This window comes from Carcharodon carcharias, chromosome 9 (genome assembly GCF_017639515.1).
Source record: "Carcharodon carcharias isolate sCarCar2 chromosome 9, sCarCar2.pri, whole genome shotgun sequence".
Lineage (NCBI taxonomy): Eukaryota > Metazoa > Chordata > Chondrichthyes > Lamniformes > Lamnidae > Carcharodon > Carcharodon carcharias.
The window spans coordinates 13,848,070-13,871,612 of NC_054475.1; the positions used below are offsets into that span (position 1 = coordinate 13,848,070).

Here is a 23,543-nt window from a genome sequence, read left to right on the forward strand (position 1 = left end):
CACATGTAGCCAACAGCAAGAGAAAGCATGCGAGTACTGTTGACTGCACTTTAATAACCTGAGGTCCCTTGCATATATTGCTTGGCAAGACTCCTTTATTTGCAAAAGCTCCTGAGTACTTGATGTCTAAGCAAAATCACCTTTCCATAATGCTGTTAAACTAAACTTACAACAACTTGACAAGGTTGGTAAAATTTTCTAGCATGCAATGATAGTAATTCACAATATCATAACACACTGCGAATTTGGATCAATGGTATTAGAAACTCAAGATACTTCTGTTTAGTATTTTAGAGCTGCTGTCTGCAAGTGTACAAAACTCATTTGCTAATACAAGGACTACAAAATTATATACAATCACACTTTGCTAGATCTGGAGAATTAACTTACGCAAATAATTTCAGTTATAACTTTCAACAGGAACAAATTTTGCAAAAGCAATCTTGCAAAGTCTGTGCCATTGCTAACTTTCAGTTGCTACAGAAGGTGTATTTTCAGAAGCAATTCTTCAGCTGTATAGCTCTCCTGAGGATGTGAAAGACATTAAATAAATGCATGTTCTCTCTTTTCTAGCTGTATTCAGTCTACAACAGCTCAAACAAATTCATGCTTCTACTAAATTCTCTTGACCCACCCCCTGCAAAAGGATTGCCTATTGCTTCTGTTTTGGAGTATTTATTTTAACTGAAAAAACAAACCATTATGTTACATCTTCAGTATAAGGTCATGTGTATACAACTGCAGATTGAATGCATGGTCTGGGGCTGAAGAGGAAGTGAAGCAGGGTGAGCTCCAATAGACAAGCCTTTCAAAACGAAAAACAAAAAAATTGCTGTCTTGTCATATTCGCAGACTGCTGGCATCGCCTAGAAATCAGTATTCATAAACAGCACAAAGGATTGAGCATTATATAAAAGCTCAAGTGCACTCCAGGGACTGGTTCCAGTGAGTGGTATTGCTGCTACCTATTAGTGCCGTTAACGTGTACTGAATCCTTTTGACTGCACAACTAACAAGTGGACCATCTTTAAGCAAAAGTTTCCAGAAATATATTGAGTGTCTGCCAATAAAAAGTGTGGAATCATGTACAAGTTTATGATGGATAATAAGGAAATTATACACTTGAGTGTGCTTTCAGAGCGGGGGAAGGGTACAAAATATTAGTGGTACATAGGAAGCTAAAAGTAAATCACAGCAAGAGACCTAGTGGATTTATTATAATTAATAAACCCGTAATGGAGGAAATAATGGAACTTAAGATAGGCCATTCTCCAGGACTAGCTGGTTTTCAATTCAGGATGTTAAAAGTAACTCAAAAGTATCATAGCTTTCCAGAGCTCTCTGATTTAGGAACTGTGCCTTTAGATAGGAAACATGTTAAAGAATAGAGTGACATTTAAAAACGGTGGGAGGGAGAAGCCAGGTACTACAGACCTATTGGGTGTTTCACTGCCAGAGTGACTGAGTACTTGGACAAGTATCAGCAGGCCATAGTGAATCAGCATGGATCTGTGAAGGAAATATCTTGACTACTGTAGTTGAATTTTTTAAGGTGGTCACAAGCAAGGCAGATAGGGGGAAGTGTCTGAATGCTGTCTATACGAACTTCCAGAGGCATTATATGGCTCCAGACAAGAATTGAAACATGAATACACAGAATTGGAGATAACTTATGACTTGGTAATTAGCTGGAAGTAAAAAAAGGGAATAAAGAATGAATTCTCCAAATGGTGGGATGCAAGTAATCTCCCAAGGGATCTTTACCAGGGCCTCAGCTTTTCACTATATACATTAATAACCTGGGTGAAGGAAGGAAAAAAATTATATCCAAATTTGAAGAGAATAGCAAAAAGTAAATTAAAAAGGCTAACAGAACACTGGCCTAGATATCAAGTGGGTTGGAATTCAGTAAGTTTTTATAGTCGAGAGCAAGGTTAAGAACCAGACCCAAAGAGAGAAAAACAGAGTAAAAAATTCCAATCTGCATCTCAATATTTGTAAGGAAAAAAATCATGAAGCCTTTCAGCCTCGCCTTCCAAGCCAGAGATCAAATGAATCAAGGTGACCAGAGGACAGCAATATAGGAAAGAGAGAAAGTTAAATCTGATTTACTGAACAAAGCCAGAACATGTCAATCAAAACCATACGTAGTCCAACATTTAATTGTGCAAATCATTACCTATCCTCACCGAGTGAAACCAGCACAAATACTGAAAAGTTTTTTTTATTATAATTCATTTACAGGATGTGGGCATACTGGCTAGGCCAGAATTTTATTGCCCATCCCTAACTGCCCTTAAGAAGGTGGTGGTGAGCTGACTTCTTGAACCACTGCAGTCCACATGGTGTAGGTACACCCAGTGCTGTTAGGGAGGGATTTCCAGGATTTTGACCTAGCGATGGTGAAGGAATGGCGATATATTTCCAACACACGATGGTGCGTGGTTTGGAGGGGAACTTCCCATATATCTGCTGCCCTTGTCCTTCTATATGGTAGTGGTCATGGGTTTGGAAGGTGTTGTCTAAAGAACCTTGGTGAGTTTCTACATTGCAGCTTGTAGATGGCACACAATGCTGCCACTGTGCGGTGGTGGAGGAGGGAATGAATGTTCATAGATGGGATGCTTTGTCCTGGATGGTGTCAAGTCTTAAGTGTTGTGGGAGTTGCACTCATCCAGGCAAGTGGGGAGTATTCCATCACACTCCTGACTTGTGTAAAAGAGATGGTGGACAGGCTTTGGGAAGTTAGGAGGCGAGTTACTCACCTCAGGATTCCTAGCCTCCGACTTGCTCTCATAGCCACAGTATTTATATGGCTAGCCCAGTTTAGTTTCTGGTCAATGGTAACCCCCAGGATGTTGATAGTGGGGGATTCAGCAATGGGAATGCCACTGAATGTCATGGAGCAATGGTTAGATACCCTTTGGTTGGAGATATTCATTGCTTGGCACTTGTGTGCTGCAAATGTCATTTGCCACTTGTCAGCCCATGCCTGGATATTACCCAGGTCTTGCTGCATTTGGACATGGAATGCTTCAGTATGTGTCATCACGAATGGTGAATATTGCACAATCAGCAGCAAACATCCTCACTTCTGACCTTGGGATGGGAGGACGATCATTAATGAAGCAGCCGAAGATGGTTGGGCCTACAACACTACTCTGAGGAATGCCTGACGTGATGTCCTGGAACTGAGATGAATGATCTTCTGGTTACTTAGGTTAGGCCAACACGAGTACTGCATGCAGTTCTGGTCACCACATTATAGGAAGGATGCGATTGCAGAGGGTGCAGGCGAGATTTATCAGGATGCTGCTTGAGCTGGAGGGTCTGAGCTATGAGGAAAGGTTGGATAGGCTAGGGTTGTTTTCCTGGAGCAAAGGTTGAGAGAGGGCCTGATAGAGGTGTATAAGATTAGGAGAGGCATTGATCAGGTGGATAAGAAGGCACTTTTTCCACTAGGAGAGGGGTCAATAACCAGGGGGCATAAATTTAAGGTAAGAGGTAGAAAGCTAAGAGGAGTGGAGGAGAAATATTTTCACCCAGCAGGTGGAGAGAGTCTGGAACTCACTGCCTGAAAGGGTGGCTGAGTCAGAAACTCTTGTAACATTTAGGTAGTATTTAGATAGTCACTTGCATTGCCATAGCCTCCAGGGCTATGTGCCAAGTGCTGGGAAACGGGATTAGTGTAGTCAGATCTTTGTTGACCGGCACAGACACAATGGGCAAAAATGACCTCCTTCTGTGCTGTAGACATCTGAGTTTATAATCACAACCATCTTCCTTTGTGCTAGGTATGACTCTAACAAGTGGAGAGTCCCCCGACACCCCTCACCGATTCCCATCGACTCCCGTTTTGCTGGGCTCCTTGATGCCACACTCAGTAAAATGCTGCAGTCACTCTCATCTCAAGTTCAGCTCTTTTATCCACGTTTGAACCAAGGCTGTAATGAGGTCAGAAGCCGAATGAACCTGGCGAGACTCAAACTGGGCATCTGTGAGCATATTGTTGCTAAGTAAGTGCTGCTTGATAGCACTGTTGATGGCCCCTTCCATTACTTTACTGATGATCAAGTGTAGACTGATGGGGCGGTAATTGACCAGGTTGGATTTGCTTTTTGTGCACAGAACATACCCAATCAATATTCCATATTTCTGGGTAGATGCCAGTGTCATAGCTGTTCTGGAACAGCTTGGCTAGGGGCATGGCAAGGTCTGGAGCACAAGTCTTCAGTACTATTGCCGGATTATTGTCAGGGTCCATACCCTTTGCAGTATCCAGTGCCTTCAGCTGTTTCTTGACATCACGTGGAGTGAATCCAATTAGCTGAAGACTGGCATCCGTGATGCTAGAGACCTCCGGAGGCCGAGATGGATCATCCACCCAGCACTGCTGACTGAAGATTTGGGTACTTTCAGAGACCAGTGTAGACAAGCGTTGCTTCTATTGAAATTAAGTTGGAGAGAGACAAACACAACCAAAAACTGGTGTAGGAATGGGAGAAAGATGAGAGGGCACAATAACCATGTCAGAAATTTTACCTATAACCCTTTTTATATGGTTTTAATTTCATGCATTGGAAAATATCATGTAATTCCATAAATTTCAATGGTTACAGATGAAGAATGTCAAGCTACCTCAACAGCCTACCCCACATTTCAAAAGTGGATTATAAAACATAGATGTCTGGCAATTTAAGGTTTAGTAAAATTCCAAAAGAGGTCTCTACATCAATGAACAGGTTTTCTAGCCACCCATCTAGGTACTACTTCACTGCATTCCTCAATATCCCACTATGTCTGCTAAAGGTTAAAACATTAAAGTTAAAGTTACTGTATCTAAACCATAGCAGTCCTACAAAGTCAGAAATGGCAATTTGTAAATACTTACTGATCTCAGATCCTGGTTCCCACTTCAGCTAATGGGAATTTTAGAACAATTTCTTACAAAAGTAACAGATAAGTTTGTTACAGTTGTATCAATTTTGCAGTATTATACATTGTCCTGCAATATCTTACCAGAGGGCAAATAACTCAGTTATCAGCAACATCCCACTCATTGCATTTCCTGTTTTATCAAGATGCTGTTTAGGGCCAATTACAGTATATACTTTCACTGCATTTTGTGGGGATAAATACTTTGAAACTTTGATAAACTTTGCTACCACAGAAGTCTTGCAGATAATTCCAATACAACTGATGCTTTGGTCATTTTCAGTGTAATTCCTGTCAATTTGATAGAGTTCGCAGAACACAGCCCAATTTTCCTGCAGTTCGGGGCTCTAAAATAACTTCAGGAAAGAAAGTTACACAAGCTACTTCCAACTGTAATGAGATAAAAGGGTGTAACTCTTTACAATGGTGCCCCCCACCTCAGAAACAGTTATTAAAATACATTCCTGTATTTGTAATATATTCTTATAATAAATTGGAGACTCCAGACCATATCACTCTTCCTTCATCGACTTTTATATTCCAATTCTCAAATACCCAATCCTTAATATAATATACTGGAAAATATATAATGTGTAACAGTTACTAGGAATTACATCTAATAAAGGTGAACATACAAGTACAATCCATTCCCATTTAAAAATCCGTGGTACTTGTAACATAAGGAATAGGAGCAGGAGTAGGCCATTCAACCCCAGAAGCCTGTTCCGCTATTCAGTAAGACCATGGCTGATCTGCCCCAGGCTTCAACTCCTCTCTTGTGCCAGCTCTTCATAGTCCTCAACTCCCCAATATTTCAAAAATCTATCTACCTCCTCTTCAAATACTTCGGTGATCTAGCCTCCACGACTCTCTGGGGTAGAGGATTCCAGACATTCACTACCTACAGAGAAGAAATTCTTTCACGTCAGTTTTAAATGAGCGTCCCCTTATTCTGTAACTATGTCTCCTAGTTCGAGATTCCCCCACTAGAGGAAACATGGTCCACGTAAAAGGAGGTGGGCCATGTTACAAGTACCATTTATTTTAAACGGAGAACCCCAAACGTATTGCTCCAGGAGGAGAAAAAATGTGGCTCAAGAATTTGACATGTATGCTGGTTTAAAAAAGGGAAAAACCTAATTGTAATGAGGTGGCCCTAACTCCAGGAGGTGATAAAACTGAATTGGTTTTATACTTTCTTGAAAGGCTACATTTCCTTTTATAGAAGTGTTCTGTAATATTTAGTGTTATGCCTGCTGTAACCATCAGCATCCTTCCATCTACACAATGGGCATACAGAAAAACCAAATCTATTGGGAATGGGATAGCTTCATATGGTGCATGTTTGCTGATGGCTGAAGAGACCAGTGAGGCAGGTTTGGTCACAAGTGCTGCGTATGAAGTGCTGATCAGGAGCTGTTGGTTCCAGTGCTGGCACCTGTTGCCAAGCTGCTGTTACCACCATGACCATCAGGTGGTTATGCTGATCCACAGGCGATGCTGCCATTTTCCACTGTCATCAGCTATCTCAGATGTGAAAACTTGACATTTAGGGCCTTCATGTCACATGTACAAGCATCTTTGAAACACCGCTTTGGGCACCCTACTGGCTTTCTGACTCTGGCTCCCTCATCATGCAGAAAATCCTTGGGTATGCATCCTGTCTTCCAGCCTGCAAACGTGTCCAAGCCACTGAAGTTGCCTCTACTTAAGTGCTTACTTGGTAGTTCCCTTGGCAAAACCCCCGTGTTCATGATTTTGCTCTTCCACGAGATGCCCAGAATGTGCTGCAAACAGCGAAGGTGAAAGTTTTGAGCTTCCTTTCTCGATAGTTAAGTAACCCATGTTTCCCAGCCATACAACAAGGTGCTGAAAACACAGGCCTAATCTTGGCACCAAGAGTCAGCTTGATGTTATAGCAAGGCTGGAGTTACAGTGTTGCATGAATAAAACCAACTCTCTCAAGCAGGTCACAAAAAATACAAAGTAAGCCCAGCCAACATTTTCAGTTTAGTAAGTGAAACTCTATTTTAATGCATAATTGCCTTAATAATTCCCTCATCTGCTCTAAATGGATAAAGCTCATTTTAGATGTTAGTTTAAAAAAAAGCTTAAATTAATTGCAATCTCTTCCACCAGATTAAATTCTGTATGTTATACATTTAATTATGTCAGTACTGACTAAAAGCTCCACTAGCAAAAACAAATTGATGAATATTGAGGCATATATTATATAGCTTGCAAAGCTTTTATGCTATACCCTTTAATGTAGAAATAAATCTACTGAGATGGAGCAAATGCTTTTGAGGTGCCATTTATTAAACACCCTTACTCCAAGGGGCTTTTCAGTTTTGTAAATAAAATACTAAGAAATAGAAAATAGTCCTTACATCAGGCAGGCAATTTTATCAGCTGGATATGACAAATGTCATAGAAAGCACAAATAATTGTGGCAAACAAGAATCTCCGGTTCTCCCTATTTGGATTTGAGATTTTGTCAACCTTAGCTCACCTATTGCATACTCAGAGTCAGAGGGTTATGAATGCAAGTCTCACTCCAAGACCTGCCCACATAATCTAAAACGTAATTCCAGTGCAGTACTAAGGAAGTACTGAATGAAGCATTATGAGACATTAAACCCAAGCCCTCTCTGGTGGAGTGGTTGGTGACAGATTCAATTGCAGCTTTCAAAAAAAAAGAGAATTGCGTAAATATCCGGTGATAAATTTGCAGGGTTTTGGGAAAAGCTGAGTGCGAAATTAACTGAGATGCTCTTGAAGAGCCAGCATGGACACAATGGGCCAAGAGGTTACAGCACAGGAGGTAGCCATTCTATGATTGAGAAAAACAGATAATCCCAGCCTGACAGTTGGAGGGCTTGCCATCACTAATTGAGCAGAGAATGAGTTCATTTGCTCTTCCACCATTGACTAAGTCGTACACCAATCTTGTCTATTTACATAGCCACCTCTTTTTTTAAAAAGTACATCAGGGCAAAATGAAATGCCCCATATCACTATTCAAAAACCAGAGAAATTTTCTCAAGGTCCTGAACAATATTTATTCCTCAACCAGCATCACTTTAAAAAAAAAAAAATCCTGTCATTTCCCACATTGCTGTTTGTAGAATCTTGCTGTGTGAAAAATTGGCTTCTCTGCCTTCCTAAATTGCAACAGTGACTACACTTCAAAAATATATCTCTGGCTGTGAAACCCCAAATGGAGGTCACAGAAACAGCAAATAGGGTCCCTATCCTCCCACAATGGCACTGAGGCCTAGACTGTGCTGGCCCTGCCCTTGTCTTGCCTGTCTCAGTCTCCCCACTCCAGGCCATGAGCTCCTGCTCGCGGTTACTTCACTGAGTCTTCTCCACTGGGGAGTAAAGAGAGCTTTAGTGAAACCTTTTTGCCTGATGTACACTTTTTTTTAAAAAAAGATAGCTATGCAAAGTGACAAGGTTGGTGTGTGAATTTTCAAAGAGGGCAAGTTAACTCATCTTCTAATGTTCAATTAGTCAGCGAAGCCAAGCCCTCCAATTATCAGGGGCTGGGATTATCTCTCTCAATGGTTACAACACAGAAGGAAGCCAAACAGCCCATTATATGCATGCCAGCTCTTCAAGAACTCCGCTAATCTCATTTTCACCCCCCCCCGCCAAAACCCTGCAAATTTCTCATTAGATAATTATACAATTCTCTTCCGAAAGCCACGATTGAACCTGTTACCAGTCACCACATCCCAGATCTTAACCGCAATCCATAAAAAAACATTTCCTCCAAATGTCACATTTGGCTCTTTTGCCCATCACCTTAAATTAGTGTCTTCTGTTTCTTGACCCCTCCATCTTCCGGAACAGTTTCTGCCCATTTACTCTGTCCAGATCCATCATGCTTTTGAACACCTCTATTAAACCTCCTCTCAACGTTCTCTAAACAGCTCGGCTTTGCTAATTTATCCAGGTAACTGAAGTCTCAAGTCTTGGAGCCATTCTCAAATTTTTCTGCATCCTCTCCAACATCTTCACATCGGTCTAATAAGTGGAGCCCAGGGTCTTTTTTTAAATGCAAAATGTCATTTAAATATTTTCATGAATCCATAGCTAATGTAAACTTGGTTTAAATATATACTCCATGATGCCTCTGTATAGCATATAAACTCTTCTGAAGCACCATAGGTATTTATTGCACAGAAGGCCATTCAGTCCATTGAATCTGTGCTAATTGTGCAGGAGTAATCCAAAACTAATCCTGCTGCATTGCTCACTCTTCTTAAATTCTATATTTTCCTCCATTTTGAACGTTTATTCAACTTTCCCGTTGTAAAGTATTCACGCTCTAACAATTCCATGCACAGAAATCTCCATTCATTCCCCATGTAAATTCTGCATTTATAAATTCTCACCGACTCCCCAACCTGAAAAGTTATTTCCTGTCAAAAACTTTATAAATTTAACAAAGTAAAACACTTCAATCTCCTCTTGGTTCCAGTGGAAATAGCCCCAGTATCACAACCTCAAATAGTTTCCCATTCCAGCATCGTCCTAGTGAAGCTACATGGTACATAGAGTCCTTTCCAATTTGAGAATCCTCTCCATCAGGCTGCACAGTATAAAGTGTGGCCTAATCTATGTTCCATTCAGATGTATCACTATACTTTTGCACCTTACATTCCTGCTCATAAAATCCAACTTATTTTTTGTCTACAGCACTATCTTCTCAAAGTAGACAACAATTATTTATAAAAAGTAATCTCCCCCTCAACCAGCAATAGCACCAGGTCTCTCCCAGGCTTGGTTAGGGGAGGAAAATACCTGTTGCTGCATTACCCAACATAAACCACCCCTTGCGATAATTGGAAAGGAATCTTCTATTCAAATAATGCCTGAATAAAGGCAGTTTTGTGGTGTCAACAGGCAACTAAAGACCAACCTGTCGGAACACGTATTCTCCATTTAAACTGGTTTTCAACTACAAAACAAGTTCAGTACAGACTCAATTTGCGCTATGTACTTTCTCCCCTGTGGGGTAACAGAAGAAAGATAAAGTTTTTCATGTACATTGATCATTACAAATCTGGTCTCCATTTTTAACAATAGGAACGCTTGTGTGTATCTATTCCAGCTTGCAGATTTAACTTACGCACTAAGAGTAAACTCCTCAGGATGCAGAATGGAAAGGAGATGGATATAATGACAGCTTTGAATTTGAATCCACTTGCCCACAGTTGTTGTGTTCCTGGAAACTGCAACAACAATGCAAAAGAACTAACAACTGCTGGAATTTTTAATAAATCAGATGCCATAAAGTAGAACTTGTTCTGACTCACGGCCCTGCAGCACAATTGCGTCAAACAGGAAGGAGGTCACAGTACTTCAGTTTCCAACAGGGAGGCCTTTGGGTCAGATCTGCCAACTTTTTAATTCCAACTACGAGTGAGACAGCACAAAAAAATTCTGTCTCTAGAAACCAAAGATAGTTTAAAGCTATTAACTCCAAGGTGCACAGATGAAATCAAAATTTTCTTTCAATATTCTATATTTCTCCTACATAGTTGGTTTACAAATATTTTTAATACAAAATACTTTGAGATATTCATTCTCCCACACAAAGTTTATTTGCAGGGGATGGAAACTGACCCTGCCCAAATAGCCCAGCTGATCAAATGTCTCAAAATTCAGTGAATCATAGTCATGGCATAGCAGTTAAGTCTCAATTCTCCTGCATTGCTCAAAATAAGGCTGCAGTGCTACAAGGTGGCAAACGGCCAGTTGGTAAAAGCCAGCAATCTGTATGCACCATGGAAAGCAATATTTTGATTCCTTAAGTGGATGGGGGAAGGAGTTTGAATCCATGCTCTTTTGGGGAGGCAAAAACAGGTGAACGTTTCCAATGTTACCACACAGCCAAGATCTCAGGTCTAAGAATAGCTTAAATGCACAGTAAAGTTGCTTTTCCCCTCAGTACTCCAAAAATAATTGCCATCATCCTAATTCGAGTCCTTCACAGAACCATTAAGATTGCAACCTAATCATCCCATTCTGCTGATACCGCCTTATTGCGGAGAAAACTGGTATCCAAAAAAGAGACAAGGAGCTGTTATTTAAAATTTTCTTCAGCTTGTTTCAAGTCCTCCCCCTGCAATCTAATGGGGTTGTCTCAAGTGAGAAAAAAAAATCTTATTCCAATTATAAAGCTATGCAAGCACACAGGGCAGGTATTCCCATACTTCATGCCAACATTGTAGATCAGAGACCAAATACTTCCCCACTGAAGAGGGTAGGAGAACATTACAGCTCACCCAACAGTCCGATTAGCAACAGGTTGCACGACCTAGAAATGTATCTTAGACCAACTCGCAACTATACAGCACCTCACCATGTCATTCAGAAGTACCCCAAATGCTTTATACAAAGTCAATTACACTGTAACAACAGCCATTTTGCACCAGCAAGTTCCACAAACAAGTTCCAAAAACAGTAATGAGATAAATGACCAGTTCTGGTAGTGCTGGCTGAAAAAAGGTGTAGAAGATAAAGTCACTTCAAACCACAAAATCTTGGAAATCACCTGAACTATAGAAATGTACAGATCTTCAGCACTGAGCTGCACTCCTTCAGTGAGGCACAGAAAGGTAATATCAGATTAAGTGCCCATATCCTGCCTTGATTCCATAACCTTGCCAGTTAAAGGCTTGGTTAGTAACACTTGCCAAGCTGACTTATTTATATTGGTCAGAGAAGGAATCAGAGGTGGGAAAGTTCCTACCACATTATTGTGAATTATTGTTTTTGCCAAGTTTTTAGGTGTGCTGAGGATCAAAGCATTTTTTTTTAATGTGAATTTCACTTTTTGAAAAGATACCAACATTTTGTTTTTCATAATTTGAAGGTCACCATTATGAACAGGCAAGGAGGGCCTTGCATATGGTGTGTAAATATTTTGTACAGGAAAGGTACTATTTTGAAAGGGGTGTGGAGCAATTTTATATGCGTTGCTCAACTGAAGAGACACTGTTGATCTAATATTTCAGCTGAATTTAACATTCCACATGGATTTTAAGTAAAACAATGAAAAAAAGACAACTCATTTAAAGCTGCATATTCCAAATATAAGCATCACCACTGGTAACTTGCAGTTATCGGTTACAAAAATAAGTTCCCAATCTGCTCCAGTTATTTGAGTGCAACCTAAAAAAAAGTTGACCTTTAAAACAGAGCGCTAGAATATGAATTAAAATGGTATGGCTACAAATTAAATCATGGCACTAGTGAACAGAAGTGTTGTCTTCACACACCCACATGCTGTCTATCATGTGCACAAATGATGCAGTCTTGTCTTGAATGTTCTTTTGGGCCATATTCCTCAAAACAGTGATCAAAATTCCTGCTTTTTTGTCAAACATATACAGCTACTCTGCAAGGCACCTCAAAATATGCAACTTCCTTGAAGGGATATGTTGAAATAAAGATTCAAATTTATTTTTTTTAAAGCAAAGGGACATGTTTGTTATTCTCTTCAATGGAAGATGGGCTGAATGATAAAGGGGTGGGCTAGGAAATACAAAAAATGTGCACTACATTTGAATAATCCTCATGAAAAGTCATTTCAATTGTCCAATGGCTGATATCAAATTAAGACAAAGGCTTCAACTCTTCCCTCTTGACTTAAAATTTTTCTAAAGATGGTGACCAAATTCCATAAGTACAGGGCAGCGTTCTGAAATCTCACCCATTCCCAGTGCCAAGTAGCCATTCATAGGCAATTTTTCATTTCCATGAGCAGAACCTCCAGGCTATGGAACTTTGGCAGGCGAACAGGAGAAAAGAAATCACACCAGATTCTCTCTCCAACTTTAAGTGCAACATTTTCAGCAAAAAAAAAGGTGCGGCGGGAAGAATTTCTTTTCCTTTAAATGTAGAAATCCTGGCCCATTTCCACCCCCTTTTTGTCCAAAATCTCTACCCCACATTCTCTAACATCCAACTGAAGATAGCTAACTCAACACAGACCATGAATTAAACCTGAGGCTTCTGATTATTTTTAACATGTCTAAAGGATGTGAAATGTCCTTACAGACATCTGAACAGTGACAGGAAATGGAATTCTGCCAAATGTAGCATAAAACAAATATATTTCACATGTAGGAACAAATTATACAAAAAATGCAACACTGCTACAATTGCTGTCTCTTCTGCAAGCCCAGCAGTTCCCCCCCTCCCACTGGGATTTTGGGAAGATGAAATTGATCAAGGCCCAATGGTTCCAGATTTGCAGACACTATATTCCACATACTCTTTCACTGAACCATGAGGATCTTTAGTGTTCTCTAATAGTCAAAATGTTTTGAAATGAAACTTAATTAAACAATTTAAAAATTACCACATCAGGGCTTTTATAGTGCTTATATTGTGAAAAATCTCCCAAACATTATTGGGAAGTAGGGGCTATACAAGAGATATGCATTGAAGAAACGTTTTAAAGATGGTGAAGGAACAATGCAGACAGTTTAAATGAGTTGAATACAGTAGAACTGGCAGCTGATGGCTCTACGACTAGTGGGGTGGTAGGAAGGGGAACACGTAGGAGAATGGGGTTGGTGGACAAAGGTCACAGGGTTGCGACACAGGATTAAAGGGAGTTGCACAGGGAGGTTTGGGAACAGCTGTAGAGGGATCTGTAAACAAGGGCAAGGGCTGGGGAGGGACAGCAAGAACAGGGAAAAGTGGAATTTCTGCTAAAGGAAGCAGGCAACTTCGGACAGGTTGAAGTGTGTGTAACATTGAGCTCAGAAGGAAAGCACAGTAGAAAGTGTCTGATGTTAATGGAGGAGCATTGATGAGCAGAGACAGAGAGGGGCAAGGTGGAAGATGGTGAAAGCTGACAATGCCAAAAGAAACAATCAGGAGAAAAAAGTGCTGAGGCTTCTTTGCACTTTGTACCCTCAATTTGTTTGAGTTAAAATTAAAGCACAACTCAATTTTTAAATCCTCTAATGCCACATTATAATTCTAAAAAAGAGGAAGTGCACAACACAAAAATGACACACTCTAGCATGTTTCTTTCCATTTTAAGGCTTAAAAGTCTCATTCCCACCCATAGATGCAGTTAACACAAGTTTATACTTTTTGCAGTTTCAACACAAAACATTAAGCATTAAGCATCTTACTCAGGTTAGCATCATGTCTGACAGCCTGCCAGTTTTGTAATACCAGTAACCACCAACCAGCATACTCCGTGCTCAATTTGACCATACATTTACTATAAAAAGAGGTATGAACTGCACAACATAATTCTATCAAAAGGTTCTGGAGTTCATCTTGGGCAACTCTTCTGGTAGCGAAAGAAGTTGACTAAAACCAATGTCAGCTGCTCGCAAAAAGCTGCTGTTATGCGTGCTGTTATGAAATCCTGTCCAACCTTACACAATCCCACAGGACAGTCAAAGGCTTTCCTAATTTGTGAAACTTCTTTCAGATCATGCAGGCTCTTCCAGTACAGCAACAGCACATTCCATTTGTCCAAAAGCATCATATTTACCAGTATTTCTTAATAATTTAACTATCACTCCTTACGGTTCTCCACGACTTGTTGTAGAAGGCAGTGAGGCACTGACAAGATCAACCCAGTTTTGCAGAACATTAAACGTTTAAAACAAATCAACTCCAAACCGTGGTTAATATATTCACATTGGGTAAAATTGCACTAAGCACCGACTGTCACAAAAAATTATAACAAGTGACTTTTAATCTTAAAAGTAGATGCTGATTAAACTGCACTATTAAGACATTTTGAACTCTCAAACTCACATTCAAATCCAACATTCTGCTCAGACAACTTTTAAACAGGCACATCCAGCTCACATTACAAGCTAACAAGAGGTGAAATTCATTTAATTTTATCTGAACTCCTAACACTAAAGGAAATATCACTGTCACCAGTTACAGTGCTGTTGCAAGGTGAAATGTACTGTTATGATAGAAACAATTTAAAAACTATGCCAAACATTCATGTTGTATGGTATTAAATTTTCCAACCACCAGTGCTTCAACCTAATGGGATATAACTCAAAACGCTCCCTGAACACAAATCAAGGACAAAATCTATAGTTGCACTTCCAGGTATTGTCTAAGTTCAGGTACGCAGGATATACAAATTTCACACTCACCATAACGCTCACTAAAATCCTACAACACTGCACATTATAACTGAAAATGAAAATGTTAAGGGAAAAAAAACAGCCATGTTTCAAAGTTCAAAATTCCACTGTTCCACTTCAGGGAGGGAGCAATGTCTTACAAAGCACTAAACAGAAGCTCACATCACAAGGAGATCCTTAAATAAACATTACAGAATAAGGAAGGAGAGTCATAAGCCAATCAGCACACAGAAGTATTACAGGTAGGAGCAAACTGCTTACAATGTGCCACACCTTTTAAAGGAGAATCTTCGTCTGCAGTGTGAGCTCTTTACATTAATATAGCGGAAATAATCAGCTACAAAATCACAAAGCAAATCAATAGTTCTCAGAAATCAGATAAAAGGCTGGGAAAACACAGGTCAAGCAGGTGTTTGCAGGCCCTGAATTCATTCCTGAGATTCTAGTATTTTGTTTTTATTATACTTTTCAGTCTATTTCAGGTTTCCAGACTTTGTATGTTTCTTTCCCATCAATTACTAAAGTTTGATTATATAGACTTAAAATTTACCAGGGGGCCAACTCTCCTTTCATATAAATAACCACAAAGTGTAGGTCCATACAATGTATCTGGATTCATTTCTGCAGTAATGGTAGCCCTTCGCATTTGAAAGGTCCATCAAATACAGCAAGTTAGATTAAGCAATTAAAACAAGTGCTTCAGACGATTTTGAAAGACAGGGTCTCTAAAAGTACCATAAACTTCAGCAATAAAACATTTGTTACTTTAAAATCAAAGGCTGACACACTCCACAAACATCATTTGAAAAGCGGAGAACAGAATTGGATCTCAGGAACAGATTTTGCTACACAGCAAATCAGTTCTGATGAATCGGGCCCCCCAAAACATCAGCTCATCTTCCCCTCTCAATTACCTGGTGTACCTCCACCATTTGCTGCCCATCATCAAGTTCACTAAGCATATCAGCCGCACTCCAAATACAAATAAAAAAAATGTTGTGGCAACCGACGCGAGGTTGTTTCTATATCCGCGCAGGCTGGATTCCTGGAGACAAACAAGCAAGAACTGCTCATGCCACTCAGCACCAAAACTGTGGATCCGTGAGCGGAAAGAACACTTTACCCACCAGTCTGTTATCCAGTTACGGGAATTGGATTCAGGTGTAAGATACTGGATGTAAATGTCTTTTTCACTGAAACCCAGCCGAACACATACCGGCACAAAACCAACTCGAATTAAAACACCTCTACCCACTGCGCCCAGTGTTACTCCACCCAGATACTGTACAGCTTTCTGAGGAGTGTTTTCACTTCAAGCGGGCACAGTGAGAAAGTTTCACGGCATTATTATTATTTTTTTTATTTTCTTTTTTAAAAGAATCATTCCTTTGCGGCTAATTATTCAGCCCTGTGCCTTTTACTCGTTACTTTCAAATTGAAGCTTTGCTGGGAGTTTGCACGTTGGTATTTTTATTGGAACCGCTGCTGCCCCGGGCACACTCCCCACACTCGGGCTGCTGTCAGCCACACTGGCGTTATCCAAGAGGCCCTGAGCCCCAGTATGGCCGGGGTGGGGATACTCTGTCCTCACACCCCCCCCCCCCCCCCCCCCCCCCCCGGGGGGGGCAGCAGTTCACTCCAACCCGAGGTGTGGGGTGGGGTGGAGAAGCTCAACTCCCCCTTGCCCCGGGGGAGGCCCCAGGGTAACCGGAGGCCCCGGACTCCTCCCCCGCTCGGAGCCGCCGGGCCTACGGCCGGGCCCGGGAGCGGCGGCGGCGGCGGCGGCTTTGGGCAGGGAGGAGGAGGAGGAGGAGGAGGAGGAAGAAGGCGGCGGCCTCTCTCTCTCTCTACCCCCCGCCCGCCCGCCCGCCCGGTGCCGCACCGCCGCCGCGCTCTTCCTGCCCCGGCCCCGGCCTCTCTGTCTCTCTCTCGCTCCTCAGTCCCGGTTACCGCCCCCAACCCCCCCGGGCCGCCCGGTACCTCCCCAGTCTCGGTGTCGCCCTCCTCCCCCCCCCCCCCGCCGAGTCCCGCTCTCTTCCCCCAACCCCGGTACCTCACCCCCTCTCTCGCTCTCGCCGCCGCCGCCGTTTCTCTCCGGCTCAACCCGCTCGAGCTCTTCGCACAACGTCACTGGCAGCCTCGTTCTGGCGCCTTAAAAAGGGAAACTCCTCTTAAAGCGGCAGTGGCCCCCACCAGCGGTCCCCACCATACACACCGAAATGCACAAACACAGCCCCAAAATACTGAAACACCCTCAAAATATTGAAACATCCCAAATCTGAAATACTGCAAATACAGAAACACTCCAAGGGCTGAAATAGCCTAAATACTGGAACACTCTAAATGCTGAAACACCCCCAAACACTTAAATACCCTAAATACTGAAACATCCCAGGTACTGACCTCAAGTATTGTAATGCCCGAAATACTGATGCCTTGGCATTTTGGTATCGTCAGTGGATTGATAAGCCAGACACCCAGAATAATGATCTAGTGGTAAGGGTTCGAATCCCACCATAGCAGTTTAAACTCAATTAAAAATCTGGAATTAATGAAATTGTCATTTAAAAAGAAACCCATCTAGTTCACTAAAGGAAATCTGCTGTCCTCACTTGGTCTGGCCCATATGTAACTCCAGATCTGCAATAACGTGATTAACTCTTAAACTCTGAACAAGGGAAGGACAATAATTGCTGGCCTAGCCAGTGACACACACATCCTGTGAATGATTGAAAAAAGATACCTCAAATACAGAAACACCAGTAAATAGTGAAAGACACGTTCATCCAAACATGCCAAAACAAGCACTCAAACTTCCAAATACTCAAACTCACCCTCACCCAAACACCAAAACACTCACCCTCAAACACCCAAGTACACATGCACATCCCCAACTGCTCACAGTCACCCACAAACACCAAAACACTCAATCCTAAGCATACAAACACTCATAGATAACTCACGCATAGAAATTAGCAGCACGGGTAGATCATTTGTTCCTTTGAGCCAGCTCTACCATTCAATGTGATCGTGGCTGATCCTCTATCACACACACAACAAGTTCCCACATACACACAAAAGCAAACTCACATACTATACGTATAACTAAACCTTGATACACAAGCAACTCAGGCTCGCTCATACCTGCACACGAACACAAACTCACTCACAGCCAGTGGTGCTGTTGACCTCCAATGCATGGGTCCACTCTGCTGGCAACACAGGGAAGGTGGTGAAGTAGTGGTATTGTCACTGGACTAGTATTTCAGAGACCCAGGGTAATGCTACAGGGACCTGGGTTCAAATCTAACTACGGCAGATGGTGGAATTTGAATTGAATAAAAATCTGGACTTAAAGGTCTAATGATGACCATGAAACCATTGTTGTAAAAATCCATCTGGTTCACTAATGACCTTTATGTGACTGATGTGACTCCAGATCCACAGCAAATGTGGTTGACTCTGAATTGCTCTCTGAAATGGTCGAGCAAGCTACTTAGATGTATCAAACCATTACGAAATGTATAAGGAATGAAACCGGATGGACCATTCAGCATCGACTTAGGAACAGGAAATGACAATGGCAAACTCAGCCCTGTCGACCCTGCAAAGTCCTCCTTACTAACATCTGGTGTCAAAATTGGGAGAGCTGTCTCGCAGATGAGTCAAGCAACAGCCTGACATAGTGATACCCAAGGGATCATACCTTACAATGTCCCAGCCATCACTGTCACTGGGTATATTCTGTCCCACCAGCAGGACAGACTGAGCAAAGGTGGCAGCACAGTGGTATACAGTCAGGAGGGAGTTGACCTGGGAGTCCTCAACCTCGACTCCAGATCCCATGAAGTCTTATGGCATCAGATCAAACATGAGCAAGGAAACCTTCTGCTGATTACCACGTACCCTCCCCCTCTGCTGATGAATCAGTGCTCCTCCATGTTGAACACCACTTGGAGGGAACACAGTGGGTGGCAAGGGCATAGAATGTACCCTGAGTGGGGGATTTAAGCGTCCATCACCAAGAGTGGCTCGGTAGGACCACTACTGACTGAGTTGGCTGAGTCCAAAGGACATAGCTGCTAGACTGGGTCTGTGGTGACAAAAGTAACTAGAGGGAAAAACAATCTGCCTGCCCTTGACATCAAGGCAGCATTTGACCAAGTGTGACATCAGGAGCCCTAGCAAAACTGGAGTCAATGGGAATCAGGGGGAAATCTCTCTGCTGGTTGGAGTCATACCTAGTACAAAGGAAGATGGCTGTGGTCGTTAGGGATCAATTATCTCAGCTCCAGGACATCACTGCAGGAGTTCCTCAGGGTAGCGTCCTAGACCCAACCATCTTCAACTGCTCCATCAAAGACCTTCCTTCCATCATTTTTTTTATTCATTCATGGGATGTGGACTTTGGTGGCTGGGCCAGCATTTATTGTCCATCCCTAGTTGCCCTTGAGAAGGTGGTGGTGAGCTGCCTTCTTGAACAACTGGAGTCCATGTGGTGCAGGTACATCCAAAGTGCTGTTAGGAAGGGAGTTCCAGGATTTTGACCCAGTGACAGTGAAGGGACAGCGATATATTTCCAAGTCAGGATGATGCGTGGCTTGGAGGGGAATTTCCAAGTGGTGGTGTTCCCATCTATCTCTTGCCCTTGTCCTTCTAGATGGTAGTGGTCATGGATTTGGAAGGTGCTGTCTAAGGAGCATTGGTGAGTTTCTGCAGTGCATCTTGTAGATGGTACACACAGCTGTTACTGTGCGCCGGTGGTGGAAGGAGTGAATGTTTGTGGATGGGGTGCCAATCAAGCGGGCTTTGTCCTGGATGGTATCAAGTTCTTGTGCGTTGTTGGAACTGCACTCATCTAGGATAGCCAAAGAGTATTCCATCACACTCCTGACTTGAGCCTGGTGGACAGGCTTTGGGAGTCAGGAGATGAATTACTTGCTGAAGGATTTCTAGCCTCTGACCTGCTCTTATAACTCTTCATATGACTAGTCCAATTCAGTTTCTGGTCAATGGTAACCTACAGGATGTTGATAGCGGGGGCTTCAGCAGTGGCAATGCCATTGAACATCAAGGACCAATGGTTAGATTCTCTCTTGTTGGAGATAGTCATTGCCTGGCACTTGTGTGGTGCGAATGTTACTTGCCACTTGTCAACCCCAGTCTGGATATTGTCCAGATCTTGCTGCATTGGATATGGGCTGCTTTTGTTTCTGAGGAGTCACAAATGGTACTGAACATTGTGCAATCATCAGCAAACATCCCCACTTCTGCCCTTATGATGGAAAGAAGGTCATTGATGATGCAGCTGAAGATGGTTGGACCTAGGACACTACCTGACAAACTCCTGCAATGTTGTCCTGGAGCTGAGGTGACTGACCTCCGACAACCACAACCATCTTCCTTTGCGCTAGGTATGACTCCAACCGGTGAAGAGTTTTCCCCGATTCCCATTGACTCCAGTTTTGTTCAGGCTCCTTGACGCCACAGTCGGTGAAATGCTGCCTTGATGTCATGGACAGCCTCACCTCACCTTGGGAGTTCAGCTCTTTTATCCATGTTTGAATCAAGCTGTAGTGAGATCAGGAGCTGAATGATCTTGGCGGATCCCTTTCCTACCCCTCCACTGCTCCAGCTGAAATCACCACAGATCAAGGGTCAAAGAGGGAACATTTTTCCCTTGGATGGCTTACTACATTAAATTTACCCATGACCAATAACGTGAATAAGAGAGGTCAGTTTTCCCCTCTGTCCTATTCCCTTAGTTTACATCTCCCTCCGATTTGCAATCCACCCCTCAACTCTGCCCTTCACCCCCCAAACCCACTAATATGTTATCTGAAAGGAGATAGAAATATAAAAAAGGAGCTTTCTGAGGCCGTTTGACCCTTTAAATCTGTTTTGCCATTCAATAAAACCATAGTTGCTCTTCTATTTCAACTTCACCTTTCTACACAATGCACTACTCCCGAATTCCTTAATTCCTTCAGTACCCAAACATCTAATGACCTCTGACTTGAATATATTGAACAACCGAGCATCCACAACCCTCTGAGGTAGAGAATTCTATAGATTGAGTGAAAAAAATTCTCTTCATCTCAGTCCTAAATGGTCTAACCCATATTCTGTAACTGTGACCCCATGTTCTAGATTCTCCAGCCAGGGAAAGAAAGTCCCTTTAAAATTGTATATGTTTCAATGTTTATATGTTTCAATGAGATTATCTCATGTTCTTCTAAACTCCAAGGGGATATAGGCTCTTCTCATAAGACAATCCACTTATCCCAGGAACCAGTCTAATGAACCTTTGTTGTACACCTTCTGGAGCAAGTATGTTCTTCCTTAGACAGAGAGACCAAAACTGCACACTGTACTCCCGTCATGGCCTATCCAATGCTCTTCATAACTGTAGTAAGACTTCTTTATCCTTATACTCCCATCCCTTTGTAACCAAAGCTGACGTACCATTTGCCATTCCTCTCTCCATATCTGCAGCCTGACCAGCTGAGTATTTCCAGCATTTTCTGCTTTTTTTTACAACTTGCCTTCTTAATTGTACCTGCATGTTAACTTTCTGTGATTCATGTAGAAGGACACCCAGATCTCTCTGAATACTAACAGTTTCCAGTTTCAGACATCGGTACCAGATCCAGTTCAGATAAAGGCCATCCCACCATTAGAACAGCCCCTCCCCAGAACATGTCCCAGTGCCCTAGAAATCTTTCCAGTCAAACCCCAGTATTTCTAATTTGCTCCTCTCTAATTTGTAGAGCCTGTGGCATCAGGGGTTATTCTGATGTTATTACCCTGAAGGTCTTGCTTTTTAGCCTACAACATAACTCCTCAAACTTCATCTTGTTCTTTCCTGTCTTTGATTGCTGTCTGCTCCATTATGTCCCTTTAAGTTGGCATCTGGGAGGCAATAAATCATTTGTGACTGCCAGCCTCAGCTACAAAAATAGGCTGTTTATTCCTCCAATTATAGAATCTGTCACAACTATGATGCTCCTAATCTCATGGTTAGTCTTTCGCTTTTCTTCCTGCGTAACCCATTGCTCCAAGATGCCACTGTTTTACTCTTGCACCCTTCATAAACTCAAAACTCTGCTGCCTGTATCCTAACTTGCACCAACTCTTGTCTATCCATTACCCCTGTGTCTGCTGACTTACATGAGCTCCCAGTCTGGCAACATCTTGATCTTAAAGTTGAGGTGCATTTCAGCCATGATCTAATTGATAGAATGCCAAACGATGATTCACTTAGAAATTTGTGGTTTCACATACTTGGAGAGGAGAGGACTAATACATACAGTCTACAGGGAACAGATTGAAGCTAGTGGTAGAAGAGATCTAGGTTTTACAGTGCATCACTGTCTAAAGATTGGACACTAATGTTATGAAGATATAGTTAAAGCAAACAGGTTTTAGGTTGTATCTCCTGGAATAATTTTGATCATCTAAAGGGGGCAGAGATTATTTCTTTTCCCTAATTGACTTTTTAAAGATTTTTTTTTGTCCTTCTTAGGATATATCATGGCTCTCTGTATGGATGGGATCTAGCACAAAGGAAGGTGGTTGTGGTTGTTGAAGGTCAATCATTTCTGTCCCAAGACATCACTGCAGGAGTTCCTCAAGGTAGTGCACTAGGCCCAACCATCTTCAGATGCTTCATCAGTAGCCTTCCCTCCATCATAAGATCAGAAGTGAGGATATTCGCTGATAATTGCACAATGTTCAGCACCATTCGCGACTCCTCAGTTACTGAAGTAGTCCGTGTCCACATGCAACATTCAGGCTTGGGCTGATAATTTGCAAATAACGTTCAAACCACATAAGTGCCAGGCAATAACCATTTCCAATAAGAGAGGATCTAACCATCTTTTCTTGACATTTAATGACATTACCATTGCTGGATCTCCCACTATCAACATCCTGGGGATTATCATTGACTAGAAACTGAACTGGACTAGCCATATGAATACTGTGGCTACAAGAGCAGGTCAGAGGCTGGGAATTCTGTGGAGAATAACTCACCTCCTGACTCCCCAAAGCCTGTCCACCATCTACAAAGCACAAGTCAGGAGTGTGATGGAATACTGTCCATTTGCCTAGATGAATGCAACTCTAACAACACTCAAGAAGCTTGACACCATCCAGGACAAAGCAGCCCACTTGACTGGCACCACATCCACAAACGTTCATTCCTCCCTCCACCACTGACACACAGCAGTGTGTACTATCTACAAGATGCACTGCAGCAACTCACCAAGGCTCCTTTGACAGCACCTTCCAAACTCGTGACACCTACCACCCAGAAGGATAAGGGCAGCAGATACATGGGAACACCATCACCTGCAAGTTCCCCTCCAAGTCACTCGCCATCCTGACTTGGGACTGTAACATTGTTCCTTCACTGCCGCTGGGTCAAAATCCTGGAACTCCCTTCTTAAC

At 42.2% G+C, this 23,543-nt stretch overlaps 1 protein-coding gene across 2 annotated transcripts in view; it reads right to left on the reverse strand.

The window, feature by feature from the left end:
* Window positions 1-17,245, reverse strand: part of rap1aa (RAP1A, member of RAS oncogene family a) — a 228,748-nt gene extending 211,503 nt beyond the window's left edge. The window contains exon 1 of one of the 2 annotated variants that reach the window (XM_041195540.1): window positions 17,151-17,245. The gene's annotated coding sequence lies outside the window, so the exon portion shown is untranslated. Of the gene's footprint in view, window positions 1-15,101; window positions 15,233-17,150 lie in introns of those variants that run through there. The other variant, XM_041195541.1, reaches the window with a different exon arrangement.
* Between the last annotated feature and the right edge of the window lie 6,298 nt (window positions 17,246-23,543).